The sequence below is a fragment of the Salvelinus sp. IW2-2015 genome, unplaced genomic scaffold (assembly GCF_002910315.2).
Source record: "Salvelinus sp. IW2-2015 unplaced genomic scaffold, ASM291031v2 Un_scaffold463, whole genome shotgun sequence".
Lineage (NCBI taxonomy): Eukaryota > Metazoa > Chordata > Actinopteri > Salmoniformes > Salmonidae > Salvelinus > Salvelinus sp. IW2-2015.
Window position 1 is genome coordinate 702825 of NW_019942557.1, and position 21199 is coordinate 724023.

Sequence of the window (21199 nt, forward strand, 5' to 3'; positions counted from 1 at the left end):
CACTGGGCTGGGGATGGGGGTGGGATGGGGAAGCGATTGGCACCGCCGCGACGGATACCCACGACACCGCCCCGAAGTTGGGGGAGGATAGGTGATGGGGATAAGGGATATGGGCGAACTGCACGGGACCTAGCCCAGTGACTCGGAGACTAGCAAGGGATATTGGCCGCGACCCCCCCGGGACCTCCCAGGAGTCCCACTCCCTGGTTATGGGGATATGGGTATGAGTGACTCACACCCCGGTATTGCGGCCCCCCCCCCATGCCCTCGCAGGATCCACCCCAGCCGGATAAGTACCGGGTGATCCCCCACCGGGCCACACTCTGACGGGGAATGGTGACTCCCACCACCCTGGATGACCACCCTGGCGCCCGCCCCCACCACCGTGAGATATCACCCCAGGGGATAACACATCGCACATATGGGGGTAAGATATTTGGGATAATCCACACCCCCACCGTTTCGCCCCCACCCCCCACCTCCCTGCGGGATCGGACGTCCGTGATATTGGTGAATAATGGGGCGTAAGCGATATGGATAGGGGAGGTGATGATGGATATGGGGGTGAGGATATGGGGATATGGGATATGGGGGTAAGGATATTGGGATATGGGGATGGTGATATGGGATATGGGGGTGAGGATATGGGGATATGGGATATGGGGGTGAGGATATTGGGATATGGTGATGGGGATATGGGGATGGTGATATGGGATATGGGGGTGAGGATATGGTGATACGGGATGGGGATATGGGGATTTTGGGATAGGGAGTTGGGACAGCTGAGCTGGCCTGTATATTGATAATGGAGATAACTTACTCCTATTATTTTGCAATAAGAGACTTGACACATGAAATATATGTGTACTTAGCTATGTACTGTAGATGCATTATTGTTCACCGTACGATTTCACTGCTCATATGCTACAGTTACAAGCGAGTACAGTACGAAAAAAGTATTCAACCCATACAGTAAGATCCTTTTTAATTGCATGAGAAGGGATGGCATTGAGGAGAGTTGGCAGTGCTTTGGTAAGGCTTTGGTTGCCATGGTGGTGTGCAACAGATCCACAGTGCATCTTGATTCTTGTGCCAAACAGCACTCTAATCTTTTCATGGCAAGTCCTCCAGCTCAGCTTTCTCGCTCCATCTCAGATGAAAGCCTGCTTGTCTCCGAGTCAGGCCCATGGCTGCCAGTCACTCCTGCTCTCCTTGTCTCCACCGCCTACTGTGAAGACGGGTAGAATGTTTTCAAAAGGCGAAGCAACTTGTTTACAAAGGCTTTCTCCGCACAATGGGACTGGACGTGTGAAGGGTCTTTCTGTTCCCACCGACCCCAAATATACTCAAACTGACGGTTTGACATGGAGAGGCTTGAGGAGCGGTACAGATGGGAGGTTTGTACAAAGGCTTCCCAACAGAAGCGCTCAAGTTGGTGTCTAGTATACCTGCGTCACCTGACCCTCTCTTCACATCGTAGCTTGAGAGGAGCTTCCAATAAAATGGGTCAAAAGCGGCGTGATAATTGTGAAATATGAAATGCATACATCATTATGAAAAATGTCCCTCGTTTCTAAAGATAAGACAAAAAGGATGTGCCAAGAACTACTTCGCACATGCTGTATATACACGCCACGTTAGATTATTCTCACTTCGCTTGACAGAAGTACGTCCCCCCCCCCCACCCCCTTATTACAGCACGTGACAGGAATCCTCCTGGAAGGCCTGTATTGAAATAGCTCTTATTCTATTCCCTTTGTATAGTTTCCAGGTAAAGCTCCAGAGGAAACAGGATTGCTCCATAATAACATTTCCACTCAGCTTTTTAGAAATGCCACTATGACAGATGCTGCAGTGTCATTGCCTCAGCAGTCCAGGTTATTTGGGGACAAGACTCTTTATACTGGTAACAACTAGTTTACCAGCAGAAGGTCAAGTCCAATATCACACCCATTTGGAGCTGAAATAAGTCTTGAGTGGGAACGTTATTTTGAAACACTCCAAAAGGACATGTCTTGACTGCGGCTTAGCAACTGTCTCCACCTCGCCCACATGAAATCCAACTTGATCCTGAATCCAGGCTGGCAAACAAAGCTGCATTTATGATTTTCTGAGAGAAAAGAGTCAAAGCCTTAAGGTTTTTAACTATAACTCACTTCTAAACAAACTTCCCTCAACAACATAATCATACCGCTAACAATGAACTTCTGGTACATAATTGTGTGAGCCACATCTGACAGTGTTATAGTTAACTGAGGTATTACATAGAGTACAAACTGAGACGGTGAGGTTTTAGATGAACATTAGACAGGCAGAAAATACAGCTTCAAACTGAGACAGTGAGGTTTTAGATGAACATTAGACAGGCAGAAAATACAGCTTCAAACTGAGACAGTGAGGTTTAGAGGCTAAATTAGACAGGCAGAAAATACAGCTTCAAACTGAGACAGTGAGGTTTTAGAGGCTAATTAGACAGGCAAGAAAAGACAGCTTCCAAACTGAGACAGTGAGGTTTTAGAGGGCTAATTAAGACAGGCAGAAAATACAGCTTCAAACTGAGACAGTGAGGTTTTAGAGGCTAATTAGACAGGCAGAAAATACAGCTTCAAACTGAGACAGTGAGGTTTATAGAGGCTAAATTAGACAGGCAGGAAAAAAAGTACACTTCAAACTGAGACAGTGAGGTTTTAGAGGCTAATTAGACAGGCAGAAAATACAGCTTCAAACTGAGACAGTGAGGTTTTAGAGGCTAATTAGACAGGTAGAAAATACAGCTTCATCCGATCCAGAAGGCTTTGAATATTCATCAATAAATTGAAAGTGGTTATTTTGTTTCATATATACACAGTACCAGCTACAAAAGTCATTTACAACATTAACCATGTCTATACTGTATTTCTGATCAATTTGATGTTATTTTAAGGGCCAAAACAGCTGTATTTCTTTCAAAAACAAGGACATTTCTAAGTGACCCCAAACTTTTGAACGGTAGTGTATATATATATATATATATATTTATATAAAAGTTTGGACACACTTACTCATTCAAGGGTTTTTCTTTTATTTGACAATTTTCTACATTTTAGAATAATAGTGAAGACATCAAAACTATGAAATAACACATAAGGAATCATGTAGTAAGCAAAAAAGTGTTAAACAAATCAAAATATATTTTATATTTGAGATTCTTCAAAGTAGCCACCCTTTGCCTTGATACAGCTTTGTACACGCTTGGCATTCTCTAAACCAGCTTCACCTGGAATGCTTTTCCAACAGTCTTGAAGGAGTTACCACATATGCAGAGTTGCAAAGAAAAATCCATGGCTTTTTCATTGCAACTCTGCTTAGAAGGCCAGCATCCCGGAGTCACCTCTTCACTGTTGACGTTGAGACTGGTGTTTTGCGGGTACTATTTAATGAAGCTGCCAGTTGAGGACTTGTGAGGCATCTGTACTCTAATGTACTTGTGCTCTTGCTCAGTTGTGCACCGGGGCCTCCAACTCCTCTTTCTATTCTGGTTAGAGCCAGTTTGCTCTCTTCTGTGAAGGGAGTAATACACAGCGTTGTACGAGATCTTCAGTTTCTTGGCAATTTCTCGCATGGAATAGACATCATTTCTCAGAACAAGAATAGACTGACGAGTTTCAGAAGAAAGTTCTTTGTTTCTGGCCATTTTAAGCCTTTAATCGAACCCACAAATGCTGATGCTCCAGATACTCAACTAGTCTAAAGAAGGCCAGTTTTATTGCTTCTTTAATCAGGACAACAGTTTTCAGCTGTGCTAACYTAATTGCAAAAGGGTTTTKTAATGATCAATTAGCCTTTTYAAATGATCAACTTGGATTAGCTAACACAACGTGCCATTGGAACACAGGAGTGATGGTTGCTGATAATGGGCCTCTGTACGCCTATGTAGATACTCCATAAACAATCAGCCGTTTCCAGCTACAATAGTCATTTACAACATTAACAATGTCTACACTGTATTTCTGATCAATTTGATGTTATTTTAATGCACAAAAAAGGTGCTTTTCTTTCAAAAAGAAGGACATTTCTAAGTGACCCAAAACTTTTGAAGAGTAGTGTCTGTATATATATAATATATATGTATATATATAAAGCATTTACCGTTTGCTCGGATGACTACCATAATATAGAACAAATATTCCAAACAGATTAATATTAATCCGTTCTAAATAAGGCCATTAGTAGCCAGGGGCTATTTCCTTGGTGGTGCTTGGCACGACAAATAGAATATATTGCAGGTTGGAAAAAACCTTCCTGAAAGACAAGATAAGGGACGGAATAGAGAAACACTGAGGCCTAATGGTTCGAAGAGTCTAAAGCACATGGGTGAGTAAGATGTAGGATGTGTCATATTATGGACTGGGTTAACACCGTCCATCCAATAATTCATCTACTTCTCCCAGGACTCTTGGTTTAGTCTGGTTATTGAACCGTTTAACTAGTCCATATGATTGCAACTAAACAGATTCATACATGAAGTTTTCTGAACATAATACACTTGTCAAATGTATAGGGTTTCAGGTACAGGTGTATCAAAACTAGCCACATTATTCCCCATCATCAAACAATAGTTTATTTAGGTTCATAAATATACTAAATAAGAGGATAATGCTCCACAAAAGTAATGTGATATCCTTCAAACACTTCAAACTAGAAACGAAAATCTAAAGGATTCCTGTAACTCACTTACAAGTAAAAGTATACTGTTGATATCATGAATCAGCATGCAAAGAATCTGAAGACTCTACCGCTCTCTATGACATCATAATAAATAGCTACACTCATAAATTACAACAACTTTCCACAATATACAAGCCTTCACAGAGTAATCAGTACTCACATAATACGTTCCAGGGTGGTCCTGTCCAACAGAGAGGAATGATGCAACTCCCTCTGAACGGTTATTAAACCCTCTACTGCATGTCACTGGCACATGGATGAAACTCTGCCTCCAAACATAACACAGCCACCTAGTTACTGTGGTGCCTTCCCTCCCTCTGCCTCAGCCCCAGCCCTGGCTGTATGCTCACGGAAGCGTGTAACATGCTGGGGAAGCGTCATTTCCACTGGGTTATTTCAAGGACGCTGCCTCCATTAAGGGCTAGGGCTCTCTATTTCCCATCTATCCCTTCTCCACGCCATGAGACAAAAGGTAAGCCAATGTGAAGACAAAGGCTGGGGAGCAGGGGGAACCTTGGGGACTTTATTGTGATGAGGCTGGGGATGGGGCTGGAACTCACTATAGAACATAACCAGGCTGAAGCCAGATGGGGTCAGCCTCCAAGGCTCGACTGCTTCGCTGCATCCGATTCACACACCCATTCATCATCGCAATAGATAGACAACACTGGTCAATGAAAGCTACTCACGAGATCACGAATGGTCAAATAAATGTTCAATTCCAAGACCACAAAAAGTGACAGTGAGGTTTTAGATGAACAGCTTCATCTGATCCAGAAGGCGTTGAATATTCATCAATAAATTGAAAGTGGTTATTTTGTTTCATATATACACAGTACCAGCTACAAAAGTCATTTTCAACATTAACCATGTCTATACTGTATTTCTGATCAATTTGATGTTATTTTCTAGGATCTAGGGTGGAAGGGCGACGTCTTCATTGATGTCTCCGATGTTAGCATGGTCAGCTGTGAGAACAGAGATGTAATGCAAGTGAATGCGAGCATGTTTTAACGATAAATGTTTATCAGATTTATTATGAGGCTGTATTGAATATTTCTGCATTCATCCAGCCAGGAGACTTAACATTAAATTGAGGGTTAAATCCAGTATCAACGACTAAATCTGCATCATTCTGTGAGAACCCTATCATTGTTTTATTCTACCTTTATTGTCAACCACAGACAGTTCTATTACAATGTAGATTAGCATCTGATGTAGATGTGCCCACGGTAACCATGGCAAAGGTTCAAGATTTTAATTACTCTGCTGCCCCATCAGTAAAAGGATCTCCCCCAAGGCTCACTTCTGAAAAACACAAGGCTAATGAATCAAATAAGGGATAAACGCACACGTTCTGTACATTACCTTGGAAATAATGGACGACGCAGCAGGACGAGGCTGAGTCCCTTGGAGGAGTTCATCCCCCCCAAGGTAATGTACAGAACAGAGGAATTATCCCGCTTATACCACAGCTGCCAAAGAAAACAATACTCAAGCATAAATTTATCCGTAGAATATTTTTTTATTGTAGTTGATATTTTCATTATAAGCAAATTCATACTTTATTATCTTTTGGTTGTATATTTATGGACGTGACCCAGTTGGATGAAAGAAGTGCAGGAGCTGTCTTTTTCCAAGTCAGTTCGTTAGACTATGTTCACAGAAATTCCCAAACGACAGTATGCTATAGAGACCTCTGATTATTCACTGCTAAGGGTTCATACACATTTTGACAGATGGAATTTCAATGACTTTTCCATGACTTCTCCATGACTTTGAAACAATTTTTACACAAATTATAAATAATTGGTAGCGTCTCTATATAGCCTACATTAAAAAGTATTCATAAATGTGGTATTGACACTAGAAGGCTGCTGGTCTCTGATCCCATGTAGACCTGCTATTTCCTGCCATTGCGCTCTCAAATCAATCAAGGCTCCACAAAGTAGAATAACTGCACTGTTAGGCTACTGTATAAAACACATGTGGTCCACCCTGCACCTGGAGAGGTACTGAGCGCGCAGGCTTTTGATCTAGCCCTGAAACACACCCGAGTCTGCTTATCAAGGTCCTGTTGAGAAGCTGGTGTTTAGGCTATATCAAATCAAATTTTATTGGTCACATACACATGTTTAGCAGATGTTATTGCGGGTGTAGTGAAATGCTTGTAGCTTCTAGCTCCAACAGTGCAGTAATATCTAACAAGTAATATCTAACAATATCACAACAATACACACAATACACACAAATCTAAAAGTAAAGGAATGGAATTAATAATATATAAATATACTGTTGTGTGTTAGAGCAGGGCTCCAATCAAAAGCCAGCACACCCAGTAGGCTTAGACCTCCTGGAGGACGGCTGGCAACCCTTTACATAAAAGGTTGTAACATTACAACCAAATAGTTTTCTATCTTTCTACAATTATTCCCTGATTCAATGATTCAGGGATAAAATGGATAAGGTAGGCTACTTCAAAGCAAAGTAGCTAATACATGTTTATCTATAACCTTGAAAAGGCTAAAATATTAATGTTTCAGGGGAGATCTATGCACAGCATGGAAGTTATTTGTCAATTAGGCTATTCTTTGGATATTTTTTAACATTGTCTGAATTACATAGCCTACTATTTAATAGAGGGGAATCCACAGCTTTCAAATAACAATGTCAGATTTATTTCTCAACAGTGCTGGTGTTGTGCCAGAAATCTCCCCCCTGCCAGAATTCTCCCCCCTTCGCGTTCTTCATTGCTGCGACTTGCTTGCTAGTTGAGATATCTGCTCTTCACTCAGTTTTCGGTTGAGCTATTTATTTCAAGTGTATGTGGTGGTTCTAGCTTGTATGGCGCCCTTGGCAAACCCCCCCTTCAGCGCCTGCGCCCGCCCCCTCCCGCACCCGGGGGAGCCCATGTCCGCCCCCGGCAAGATGCCGCCCTGGGCGGCTGCCCATGTCGCCCGTACCTAAATCCGCTAATGATTTGTATTAGTCTATAAATAAATCTCTTTGCCAAAATTCACCATCTCTCCCATGTCTTATTCAACTAGTATTTTTGAAAGCGTAAGGATAATAATTGATCCGTAGTCGTTCTGAAACGTGTATTGTTTGCCTACATTTGACTCCCTCCTCTATGTTTAATATAACACACATACATTCATTAGTATTTTTGCTTGCCTATCCTGATGTGAAGTTTGTTCTATAGAAAGTATTTGACTCTAGCCACAATATTAAGGAAATTATTATGAGGGAGGGGGGGGGGATTCTGTCAGGGGGGAGATTTTCAGCACAACACCTGTGGAAAGGTGAAAACGAGTCAAAGACATTAATGCTTATAGCTAAATAGTTAACTAGTGAGATCAGTAGCCATGCTACAAGCTATGTTTTGAATCGACTATATAGTAAGTATATCATTATTTTGATTGGCTACCTGCTTCTGAAATGTGTCTCTCTCCTCGGGCAACGGCACGGCACACTCACACACAGATGATGCACATCACACTGTGTGTGTGCTGGCCTAATTCTGATCATGTCTGATATGTCGACTTTTAAGTGAGTGATGATATATTTAGGAAATAGGAAAACACTATATTAAAATTCCATGACTTTTCCAGGATTTTCAAGACCATAAGAACCCTCATTTGACAACTTGGAACACCGTATCCTGCCCATTCAGGCTGGCACATTCTCAATCTGTGCATTCTGAAGCTGACACCATATGCTGTAGACTGGCACGCATACACCGGATTCACAGACTAGCAGCAAATAAACTTAAACAAAGCGAAATAAGGACATGAATTCCCACTCTCCGTTGCTATTCAATGCCGCTCCCGCCTTCATTCCGCTTTGATCAAACTTTTTGTGTGAATCCAGGCCGGTGATAGGCCATTTTGTTTTATAGAGGAGCTGAAATGCAGTTCCCCAAAAATTGGAGGTGCTGGTACAACCCTCCAGACAGCTTAGACCCAAGACAAGCACTGGTTGTTTGTTTTATATGTTTCACTGCCATGCTCGCTGGCAACGTTCTTGTCCCATGCTCGCTAGCTAGCCAACTAACTATGGCGAACACAGTCACGACCTCTGCAGACAGGATAAAAGCAAAGGAGCTGCATTTGCGTTTGTTTAAGCTGTTTTCTATTGACATTCATTTGGATACATCCAAATTAAAGATGATGCCTAAGTTTGCCTGGCAAAGCTAGAAAATGTTGGCTTCTCGTCAAGACATTACGAGGAAATCGCATTGCATATCAAACTCTAGGCTAGAAGCTAGCTACCTTAGCTAAATAGTTTGTTGCTAGCAAACCTGCCAAGATGACAACCAAATGAACAAATATTTGCTTGAAACAGATGGTCAAACTAGAAACATGGGAGGATTTGACAGCATAGAGCCACTTGTGTCATGACTGCAACAGTAGGGACCAGAGAAATTCATGGTCAGCACATCAGGTCATCAGATGCTCCCAATAAATAGATGTCTATTTTTCCTCCTTGAACCTGCATTTACAATGTATACAATTTCGGTTTGTGTGGTTGTTGGTTTAGCTCTCTGTAACTTTGCAGCATGTACAGTTGTGTAGGCACATGTTGCGTCATGATTTCAAGGTGTCTGGGATATCTATTCGAACAGAGTCCCGATATATTTTCCAACTGTAAGTTATCTGGTTTAAATACCCATTTGAGAATTCCCTTCTAGCCAATCAGAAGCGAGTATTCAACAACGCTGTGGTATAAATCAATATAGAAATGCGTTTACAGCTGCATCACAGAGTCCTACAATAACTAATTAACCTACTTTTAACTCTGTCAACAATATGACTCATAGAATAGCGATAGAATAGCAATGCCGATGCCTCGTATCCTCATAACCTTTGTTTGTTGTTTTCAGTTTGAGAAGCTGTGGTTAAGTGTCTAGCGCGTGGAACTGGAAAGCCAAATGTATATACGCCACAGCAAGAGATCCACTGAATGTAAACAACCTTTGAACTGCTTTCTGATTAGCCCGGATAACATATAGTTGTCTATGAGGGGCTATAGGAGTCATTGACCTGGAAGTGATGCTTTTCCTCTGGCTGTAGGCTGCTACGGTATACTACAGCGTGATTGGCTCCATGGCTACGACCCTGCCTGCCAGCACTGTGGCATCACACGAGCTGTAGCCAACCAACAGCAGCCATGGTCTGAACTGACACAGTGTAGGATGTTATCAGGAGCATAGAAAAAGACTTGGAGGAACTGTATGCTGTTTAACAGTGTAATATGGAGGATGTCTACATTTCCCATGTTGCTTGGTGTTGCTTGGGTGGGGCATTCCCTGTACTCTGTACAGTTCTTATCTACCGATACGCTGTAGACTCTTAAAATATCATAACAGTGCTGGTATGTGTATCAAACAGCACTTCTACCACGATTAAGACTATACAATAACTTTTGCATAAAGAGATGACTTTGGAGTTTCACCTCTGGTGGTCCACTGTGTTCCTGATACCTGACTCCTCAAAAGGTCAGAGGTCATGTAATCTCCTTTCAAAGACACATGTCAGGATTAGACTGTTTACGATGAGGCAGGTTATGACTAGCTAGCCTGGCTCACTCTACAAACCCACAACTTGGACGCAAAGCCTGCAGACAATGTATGACTCAAATGTCCAGCACAGATAAATCTGTGGTTTAGAGCAGCACAATGTGATACTGAATATCTGTCGTTTTCCCAGTTAAACAGGAAGTAACTTATGGGAAAATAAGGTCTTGTGTTGTGTTTAGTTCCACAGAATAGCCCATAGCCAAAGACTGTTTGCTTAATTTTTTTCTTGAAAAAATGTATCATTCTTTTGTAGGACTGTGGTGAAAGCCAGCCACATTCTTTACTGCTTGGAGAGCCCTATAATTGCTTCCAGCAGGTTCTGAGGGTTTTCTGAGACACTGTTAGACTATGAGATGTCTTCATTAAGCATCATCACAACTTAAAGGGGCAATCTGCAGTTGCTTCATCCATTTCTGGGCTTCTGAATTAATTAAATGAATCCATTGATTCTTGAAGAATATAACTTAGAAACACCTCATGAGCTCAGTTCAACTGTCACACTCCATGAAAACCAAAAATATAAGCTTGTTTTACTCCAATGTTTGTAAACAAAGCAAAATGTAAACAAACACTATATACGGTTGCCTCAAAACATGGTTAAAACTACAATTTTGATGATGGATGATGGATGGTCAGTCCTTGCATCCATAGTTCTGTCTAGGAATGTGTCCAGCCCTATCCCTCAGATTTTTACCGAAACAGGGGTGGGGATTTGGCTTTGTAATTGTTTCAACTGCTGATTGACACATTAAAGATGTTTTTCTCAATTCAGATGAGATGAGAAATGTCCAGGTCATACATTTACACAGCTAACAACTGCTTAATTAAACTTATAGTAGTCATTAGTACATTCATGATACCCCTGATCAAATCATCACTTAACTTTAATACAGACCCTATTGTACTGTGCCTTGCATCCTCCCACAAACAAACAGTCTTAAAAAACTGAACAAAGTGGAGACTAGACTACTACTATCTAGACTACTGTGGCCTATCCTAGGACAGGCTGAGCACTGCTGGAGCCAAGCTGTTAGAGACCTGGGTCGGAGCTCTGGGTCTGAGCTCGCGGTCTGGGTCGGAGCTCTGGGTCTGGGTCGGAGCTCTGGGTCTGAGCTCTGGGTCTGAGCTCTGGGTCTGAGCTCTGGGTCTGGGTCGGAGCTCTGGGTCTGGGTCGGAGCTCTGGGTCTGGGTCGGAGCTCTGGGTCTGGGTCTGAGCTCTGGGTCTGGGTCTGAGCTCTGGGTCTGGGTCTGGGTCTGGTCCTGGAGCTCTGGTCTGGGTCTAGGTTGGGTCTAGGGTCTGGCTCTGGAAGCTCTAGGTCTGGGTCTGAGCTCTGGGTTCTGAGCTCTGGGTCTGGGTCTAGAGTCTGGGTCTGCAGTTCTTGGTCTGGTCGAGGTCTTGGGTCGAAGCTCTGAGGTCTGGGTCTGAGCCGCTGGGTCTAGGTCTGGGTCTAGGGTCTGGGTCTGAGCTCTGGGTCTGGCGTCTGGGTCTAGGTCTGGGTCTGAGCTCTGGGTCTGGGTCTAGGTCTGGGTCTGAGCTCTGGGTCTGATCTCTGGGTGTGGCTGGGTGCATTCCATCCTAACTAGACTACTGGCTCTGAGGGATAATCAAAACACTAACACTACTTTATTCCCTCACTGGGAATGGTCACATGCTGGGTTGTTGGATGGCAGAATAGCTTATCACAGTGGATATAAGTTAGCTATCACTTGTCGGCATATATCATTGTTGTCCTACATGATAATTGAGAAGGTTCTGGTTAGATGGTGTTGAGTAGTCTATCAGTTTACTGACATAGCTGAAAGTTTAACTGCTTTGGCCTACTTGAGGAATGCAGAATATCCTTCTTTCACTCCTTCTCCATATGTATCTAACATGCTTTAAAGTATTTGCAGGAGTCATTCCCCAAACTTGGTTCGAGCAATAGACTCCCATTTCAAAATGGGTTAAACAGTCGCCCTTATCCCTTGAGCTCAGATTGTCTTCTCTGAGAACGAGAGCTTGTGCTCCAGCCTCCAACTGCAGAGGAGTATCCAACCACACGTTGTGGTGACTGACACACAGACTCAGCATCTCTCCTTCCACAGTTGCTATTATGGCACAACACTGGGGCTCACATCAACACAGAGTCGTGTTCCTTCACAACACCCAGGTCTGGGGAACTCACACTCACTAATGGCCTTGCCTCTCTTGATCTGTGATTTACTGTATGGGTTTACTGTATTTATCATTAAGGAGAACAGTATTGAGGCTGAAGTGGAATTTAAGAGGTGATAAAGCAAGAGCAACAAAAATTCACACTTTTAAACGTAAATACAAAAATCACAAGAAATCCACATATTCATGAGATAATAGCTGAAAAAAGGAGTTGGGTAAGGAATTCTTTCCAGCAGTGAGAGAAAGGTTCTGTTTAGCTCAGTGTGTTAGAGCATAGTGCCTGCACCATGCCAGGGTTGCTGGTTCAATTCCCATGGGGGACCAGTAGGAAAAATGTATGCACTCACTACCTAAAGTTGTTCTGGATAAGAGCATCTGCTAAAAGGAAAAGGCGCTACAGATGAATGTAGAGAGGAACATACTACTGCGTCAGTCCCTTTAATATGAATTCTACAAAGAGTCTCTAGAGTGTTCAAACACCACCAGATGCTTTTTTAAAGGAAACCAAAATGAATTTACCAGAGTCCCACTTTTACAAGTGTTGGCACAGTTATATGTATTTTATCCTTTCCTAAAATAACATGCCATTGGTGTCATTTTAACCAAAAAGCTTTAGGTTAAGATATATGCCATAATGTTTATTTCAAATGATAAGCTTTATAGTGTAAAGTTACATGGAATGGAAACCCGCTGTCCTTAAGTACAGTAGCTGCCTGACAGATAAATGGTTGCCTGAAAATAAGAATGCAATTCACAGGAGGCTGCTGAGAACGGATCATAATAATGGCCGGAACGGAGCCAATGGAATGGCATCAAACACCTGGAAACCTTGTGTTTGATGTATTTGATACCATTCCACTATTCTGCTCCAGTCATTTCCACGAGCCCATTCTCCCCAATTAAGATGCCACCAACCTCCTGTGGTACGCATTCCTTTTTCTGTTTAATAAGCCAACGGCAGACCAGTTTCCTCTTTGTGTTACCTGGTAACTCACTGGACCAGTCAGATCAGTTTCCTCTTTGGTGTTACCTGGTAACTCACTGGACCAGTCAGATCAGTTTCCTCTTCGTGGGTACCTGGTAACTCACTGGACCAGTCAGATCAGTTTCCTTTGTGTTAGAAAACTCACTGGACCAGTCAGACAGTTTCCTCTGCTGTTTGGTACCATTGGTAACACCACTGGACCAGTCAGATTCCGTCTTCTTTTTTTTGTGGTACCTGGTAACTCACCTGGACCAGTCAGATCAGTTTCTTCTTTGTGGTACCTGTAACCTCACACTGGACAGCCAGTCAGATCAGTTTCCTCTTTGTGTACCTGGTAACTCACTGGACCAGTCAGATCAGTTCCTCTTTGTTTAACTGGTAACTCACTGGACCAGTCCAGATCAGTTTCTCTTGTGGTACCTGGTAACTCACTGGACCAGTCAGATCAGTTTCCTCTTTGTGGTACCTGGTAACTCACTGGACCAGTCAGATCAGTTTCTCTTTTGTGGTACCTGGTAACTCACTGGACCAGTCAGATCAGTTTCCTCTTTGTGGTACCTGGTAACTCACTGGACCAGTCAGATCAGCTCTTTGTTTTACCTGGTAACTCACTGGACCAGTCAGATCAGTTCTTCTTTGTGGTACCTGGTACAAGGACCAGTCAGATCAGTTTCCTCTTTGTGTTACCTGGTAACTCACTGGACCAGTCAGAAATCCTCTTTGTGACCTGGTAACTCACTGGAGCAGATCAGTTCTTCTTTTGTGGTACTGGTAACTCACTGCCAGTCAGATCAGTTTCCTCTTTGTGGTACCTGGTAACTCACTGGACCAGTCAGATCAGTTTCTTCTTTGTGGTACCTGGTAACTCACTGGACCAGTCAGATCAGTTTCTTCTTGTGGTACCTGGAAACTCACTGGACCAGTCAGATCAGTTTCTTCTTTGTTGGATACGCTGGGTAACTCACTGGACAGTGAGATCAGTTTTTCTTCTTTGTGGTACCTGTAACTCACTGGACCAGTCAGATCAGTTTCCTCTTTGTGGACCTGGTAACTCACTGGACCGAGTCAGATCAGTTTCCTCTTTGGTGACTGGTAACCACTGGACCAAGTCAGATCAGTTTCCTCTTTGTTTTACTGGTAACTCACTGGACCAGCAGATCAGTTTCCTCTTGTTTTTACCTGTAACCACTGACCAGTCAGATCAGATTACTCTTTCTGGTACCTGGTAACTCACTGGACCAGTCAGATCAGTTTTCTTCTTGTGGTACCGTGGAACTCACTGGACCAGTCAGATCAGTTTCCTCTTTGTGTTACCTGGTAACTCACTGGACCAGTCAGATCAGTTTCTTCTTTGTGGTACCTGGTAACTTCACTGGACCAGTCAGATCAGTTTCTTCTTTGTGGTACCTGGTAACTCACTGACCATCGTCAGATCAGTTTCCTCTTTGTTTTACCTGGTAACTCTACAGTATCTAGTTCCTCTTTGTGTACCTGTAACTCCTGGGCAGTCAGATCAGTTTTCTCTTGTGGTACCTGGTAACTCACTGGACCAGTCAGATCAGATTCCTCTTGTGGTACCTGGTAACTCACTGGACCAGTCAGATCAGAGTTCCTCTTTGTGGACCTGTAACTCACTGGACCAGTCAGATCAGTTTCCTCTTTGTGTACTCGGTACTCACGGACCAGTCAGATCAGTTTCCTCTTTGTGGTAGCGGTAACTCACTGGACCAGTCAGATCAGTTTCCTCTTGTGGTGGTACCTGTAACTCACTGGACCAGTCAGTATCAGTTTCCTCTTTGTGGCACCTGGTAACTCACTGGACCAGTCAGATCAGTTTCCTCTTTGTGGTACCTGGTACTCACTGGACCAGTCAGATCAGTTTCCTCTTTGTCTCAGATGATATGATTCATGTTCACACAGGTCTTAAATTATTCTACCTCAGCAATTCCTGCTCCTCCTTAAACTGAACACACACTTTCTCACACGCACGCATGCACGCACACACACACACACACACACACACACACACACACACACACACACACACACACACACACACACACACACACACACACACACACACACACACACACACACACACACACACACACACACACACACACACACACACACCAGTAATTCACTTACAGCCCATTTCTATCTGCTGTTTATCAGAGTGGAAGGAAAAGCCAAACAACGTTGGGCTCTAAGTCTCATGAATATTCATATAAAAGAGATTGATAAGTCTTTATAGTCCCTTCTAAGGCAATACTGAGGATGTGTTTTCCTAATCACTCTGCAATCCCTAATCAAATCACATTCTCTGCCTTGTGCACAATGTGCAGGGGAGACAACAATGTTGAGTCAGCAGCAATTAGAAGCTGAGAGACGCAAGTGAAAGTCATGGAGAAAGTTATGCAAAAACTCAATCATGAAACAATTCACAGTTTCATCACTAATCGACATGTTGTTCATTGCCTTCCTGAAGACAAACAATGTATACGAAATGCTTCAGTCTGGTTTTAGACCCCATCATAGCACTGAGACTGCACTTGTGATGGTGGTAAATGACCTTTTAATGGCGTCAGACCGAGGCTCTGCATCTGTCCTCGTGCTTCTAGACCTTTGTGCTGCCTTTGATACCATCGGTCACCACATTCTTTTGGAGAGATTGGAAACCCAAATTGGTCTACACGGACAAGTTCTGGCCTGGTTTAGATCTTATCTGTCGGAAAGATATCAGTTTGTCTCTGTGAATGGTTTGTCCTCTGACAAATCAACTGTAAATTTCGGTGTTCCTCAAGGTTCCGTTTTAGGACCACTATTGTTTTCACTATATATTTTACCTCTTGGGGATGTCATTCGAAAACATAATGTTAACTTTCACTGCTATGCGGATGACACACAGCTGTACATTTCAATGAAACATGGTGAAGCACCAAAATTGGCCTCGCTAGAAGCCTGTGTTTCAGACATAAGGAAGTGGATGGCTGCAAACGTTCTACTTTTAAACTCGGACAAAACATAGATGCTTGTTCTAGGTCCCAAGAAACAAAGAGAACTTCTGTAAAATCTGACAATTAATCTTGATGGTTGTAAAGTCGTCTCAAATAAAACTGAGAAAGACCTCGGCGTTACTCTGGACCCTGATCTCTCTTTTGACGAACATATCAAGACTGTTTCAAGGACAGCTTTTTTCCATCTACGTAACATTGCAAAAATCAGAAACTTTCTGTCCAAAAATGATGCAGAAAAATTAATCCATGCTTTTGTTACTTCTAGGTTAGACTACTGCAATGCTCTACTTTCCGGCTACCCGGATAAAGCACTAAATAAACTTCAGTTAGTGCTAAATACAGCTGCTAGAATCCTGACTAGAACCAAAAAATTTGATCATATTACTCCAGTGCTAGCCTCCCTACACTGGCTTCCTGTTAAGGCAAGGGCTGATTTCAAGGTTTTACTGCTAACCTACAAAGCATTATATGGGCTTGCTCCTACCTTTCTTTCCGATTTGGTCTTGCCGTACATACCTACACGTACGCTACGGTCACAAGACCCAGGCCTCCTAATTGTCCCTAGAATTTCTAAGCAAACAGCTGGAGGCTGGGCTTTCTCCTATAGAGCTCCCTTTTTATGGAATGGTCTGCCTACCCATGTGAGAGACGCAGACTCGGTCTCAACTTTTAAGTCTTTACTGAAGACTCATCTCTTCAGTGGGTCATATGATTGAGTATAGTCTGGCCCAGGAGTGTGAAGGTGAACGGAAAGGCTCTGGAGCAACTAACCGCCCTTGCTGTCTCTGCCTGGCCGGTTCCCCTCTCTCCATTGGGATTCTCTGCCTCTAACCCTATTACATGGGCTGAGTCACTGGCTTACTGGTGCTCTTCCATGCTGTCCCTAGGAGGAGTGTGTCACTTGAATGGGTTGAGTCACTGACGTGATCTTCTTGTCTGGGTTGACACCCCACCTTGGGTTGTGCCGTGGCGGAGATCTTTGTGGGCTATACTCGGCCTTGTCTCAGGATGGTAAGTTGGTGGTTGATGGTGATATCCCTCTAGTGGTGTGGGGGCTGTGCTTTGGCAAAGTGGGTGGACACACTTTCCTTCCTGTTTCCTTCCTGTATCCTTCCTGTTTGGCCCTGTCCGGGGGTATCATCGGATGGGGCCACAGTGTCTCCTGACCCCTCCTGTCTCAGCCTCCAGTATTTATGCTGCAGTAGATTATGTGTCGGGGGGCTAGGGTCAGTTTGTTATATCTGGAGTACTTCTCCTGTCTTATCCGGTGTCCTGTGTTAATTTAAGTATGCTCTCTCTAATTCTCTCTTTCTCTCTTTCTTTCTCTCTCTCTCTCGGAGGACCTGAGCCCTAGGACCATGCCTCAGGACTACCTGGCATGATGACTCCTTGCTCTCCCCAGTCCACCTGGCCGTGCTGCTGCTCCAGTTTCAACTGTTCTGCCTGTTCTCATCTCGGAGGACCTGAGCCCTAGGACCATGCCTCAGGACTACCTGGCATGATGACTCCTTGCTCTCCCCAGTCCACCTGGCCGTGCTGCTGCTCCAGTTTCAACTGTTCTGCCTGCGGCATGGAACCCTGACTGTTCACGGACGTGCTACCTGTCCCAGACCTGCTGTTTTCAACTCTCTAGAGACAGCAGGAGCGGTAGAGATACTCTTCATGATCTATTAAAAGCCAACTGACATTTATTCCTGAGGTGCTGACTTGCTGCACCCTCGACAACTACTGTGATTATTATTATTTGACCATGCTGGTCATTTAAGAACATTTGAACATCTTGGCCATGTTCTGTTATAATCTCCACCCGTCACAGACAGAAGAGGACTGGCCACCCCTCATAGCCTGGTTCCTCTCTAGGTTTCTTCCTAGGTTTTGGCCTTTCTAGGGAGTTTTTCCTAGCCACCGTGCTTCTACACCTGCATTGCTTGCTGTTTGGGGTTTTAGGCTGGTTTCTGTACAGCACTTTGAGATATCAGCTGATGTAAGAAGGGCTATATAATAACATTTGATTTGATTAGTCCTTACACATGTAGGATCTAAATTTGAACCAGTTTGCTACATCAGAAAAATAATCCTGTAGCAACAGGAAATGTCAATTATTATTTGGATTATAATTAATGGACATTTTTGTAGGGATTGAAACATTCTTCTTAAGGGAACATTTCAAAGTGGAAATTACAAACTTCAGAAGATTTAAACCTCAAATACACTACAAGTTTAACATTTTCAGGAAAGTTCTCTTCCAACCGGGTGATCAAATTAGGATACTACATTTGTAGACCTCTAGAGCAGGGTTCCCCAACTGGTGGTGCCAGTTATATACACTGCTCAAAAAAATAAAGGGAACACTTAAACAACACAATGTAAATCCATCAATCACACTTCTGTGAAATCAAACTGTCCACTTATTGTCCACTCAACACTGATTGACAATAAATGTCACATGCTGTTGTGCAAATGGTATAGACAAAAGGTGGAAATTATAGGCAATTAGCAAGACACCCCCAATAAAGGAGTGGTTCTGCAGGTGGTGACCACAGACCACTTCTCAGTTCTATGCTTCCTGGCTGATGTTTTGGTCACTTTTGAATGCTGGGGTGCTTTCACTCTAGTGGTAGCATGAGACGGAGTCTACAACCCACACAAGTGGCTCAGGTAGTGCAGCTCATCCAGGATGGCACATAAATGCGAGCTGTGGCAAGAAGGTTTTGCTGTGACTGTCAGTGTAGTGTCCAGAGCATGGAGGCGCTACCAGGAGACAGGCCAGTACTCAGGAGACGGGAGGAGGCCGTAGGAGGGCAACAACCCAGCAGCAGGACCGCTCTCCGCCTTTGTGCAAGGAGGAGCAGGTGGAGCACTGCCAGAGCCCTGCAAAATGACCTCCAGTAGGCCACAAAGTGCATGTGTCTGCTCAAACGGTCAGAAACAGACTCCATGAGGGTGTATGAGGGCCCGACGTCCACAAGGTGGGGATTGTGCTTACAGCCCAAACCGTGCAGGACGTTTGGCATTTGCAGAGAACACCAAGATTGGCAAATTCGCCACTGGCGCCCTGTGCTCTTCACAGATGAAAGCAGGTTCACACTGAGCACATGAGCACATGTGACAGACGTGACAGAGTCTGGAGATGCCGTGGAGAATGTTCTGCTGCCTGCAACATCCTCCAGCATGACCGGTTTGGCGGTGGGTCAGTCATGGTGTGGGGTGGCATTTCTTTGGGGGCCGCACAGCCCTCCATGTGCTCGCCAGAGGTAGCCTGACTGCCATTAGGTACCGAGATGAGATCCTCAGACCCCTTGTGAGACCATATGCTGGTGCGGTTGGCCCTGGGTTCCTCCTAATGCAAGACAATGCTGAGACTCATGTGGCTGGAGTGTGTCAGCAGTTCCTGCAAGAGGAAGGCATTGATGCTATGGACTGGCCGCCCGTTCCAGACCTGAATCCAATTGAGCACAATCTGGGACATCATGTCTCGCTCCATCCACCAACGCCACGTTGCACCACAGACTGTCCAGGAGTTGGCGGATGCTTTAGTCCAGGTCTGGGAGGAGATCCCTAGGAGACCATCCGCCACCTCATCAGGAGCATGCCCAGGCGTTGTAGGGAGGTCATACAGGCAGGTGGAGGCCACACACACTACTGAGCCTCATTTTGACTTGTTTTAAGAACATTACATCAAAGTTGGATAGCCTGTAGTGTGGTTTTCCACTTTAATTTTGAGTGTGACTCCAAATCCAGACCTCCATGGGTTGATAATTTTGGTGTGATTTTGTTGTCAGCACATTCAACTATGTAAAGAAAAAAGTATTTAATAAGAAATTTTCATTCATTCAGATCTAGGATGTGTTTATTTAGTGTTCCCTTTATTTTTTTGAGCAGTGTATATATATCTACACAGTTGAAGTCGGAAGTTTACATACACTTAGCCAAATACATTTAAACTCAGTTTTTCACAATTCCTGACATTTAATCCTAGTAAAAATTCCCTGTCTTAGGTCACCACTTTATTTTAAGAATGTGAAATGTTAGAAATATAGTAGAGAGAATGATTTTATTTCAGCTTTTATTCTTTTCATCACAATTCCCAGTGGGTCAGAGGTTTACATACACTCAATTAGTATTTGGTAGCATTGCCCATAAATTGTTTAACTTGGGTCAAACGTTCGGGTAGCCTTCCACAAGCTTCCCACAATAATTTGGGTGAATTTTGGCCCATTACTCCTGACGAGACTGGTGTAACTGAGTCAGGTTTGTAGGCCTCCTTGCTCGCACACTATTTTTCAGATCTGCCCACAAATTATCCTATAGGATTGAGGTTAGGGCTTTGTGATGGCCACTCCAATACCTTGACTTTGTTGTCCTTAAGCCATTTTGCCACAACTTTGGAAGTATGCTTGGGGTCATTGTCCATTTGGAAGGCCCATTTGCGACAAGCTTTAACTTCCTGACTGATGTCTTGATGTTGCTTCAATATATCCACTAATTGGACTGGTGTCAGTCCATCCTGCGCAAAGCACCCCACAACATGATGTTCCACCCCCGTGCTTGACGTTTGGGATAGTGTTCTTCGGCTTGCAAGCCTCCCCTTTTCCTCCAAACATAACGATGGTCATTATGGCCAAACAGTTCTATTTTAGTTTCATCAGACCAGAGGACATTTCTCCAAAAAGTACGATCTTTTTCCCCATGTGCAGTTGCAAACCGTAGTCTGGCTTTTTTATGGCAGTTTTGGAGCAGTGGCTTCTTCCTTGCTG

General features: G+C 43.7%; 1 protein-coding gene across 2 annotated transcripts in view; it reads right to left on the reverse strand.

Annotated features, from left to right (window-relative positions):
* LOC112068350 (E3 ubiquitin-protein ligase Midline-1) overlaps positions 1 to 21199 on the reverse strand; it is a 76467-nt gene that overhangs the window by 46814 nt on the left and 8454 nt on the right. The window contains exon 1 of one of the 2 annotated variants that reach the window (XM_024135480.2): positions 4868 to 5139. The exons of the other annotated variant lie outside the window; for it this stretch is intronic. The gene's annotated coding sequence lies outside the window, so the exon portion shown is untranslated. Of the gene's footprint in view, positions 1 to 4867; positions 5140 to 21199 lie in introns of those variants that run through there. 2 annotated transcript variants of the gene reach the window in all.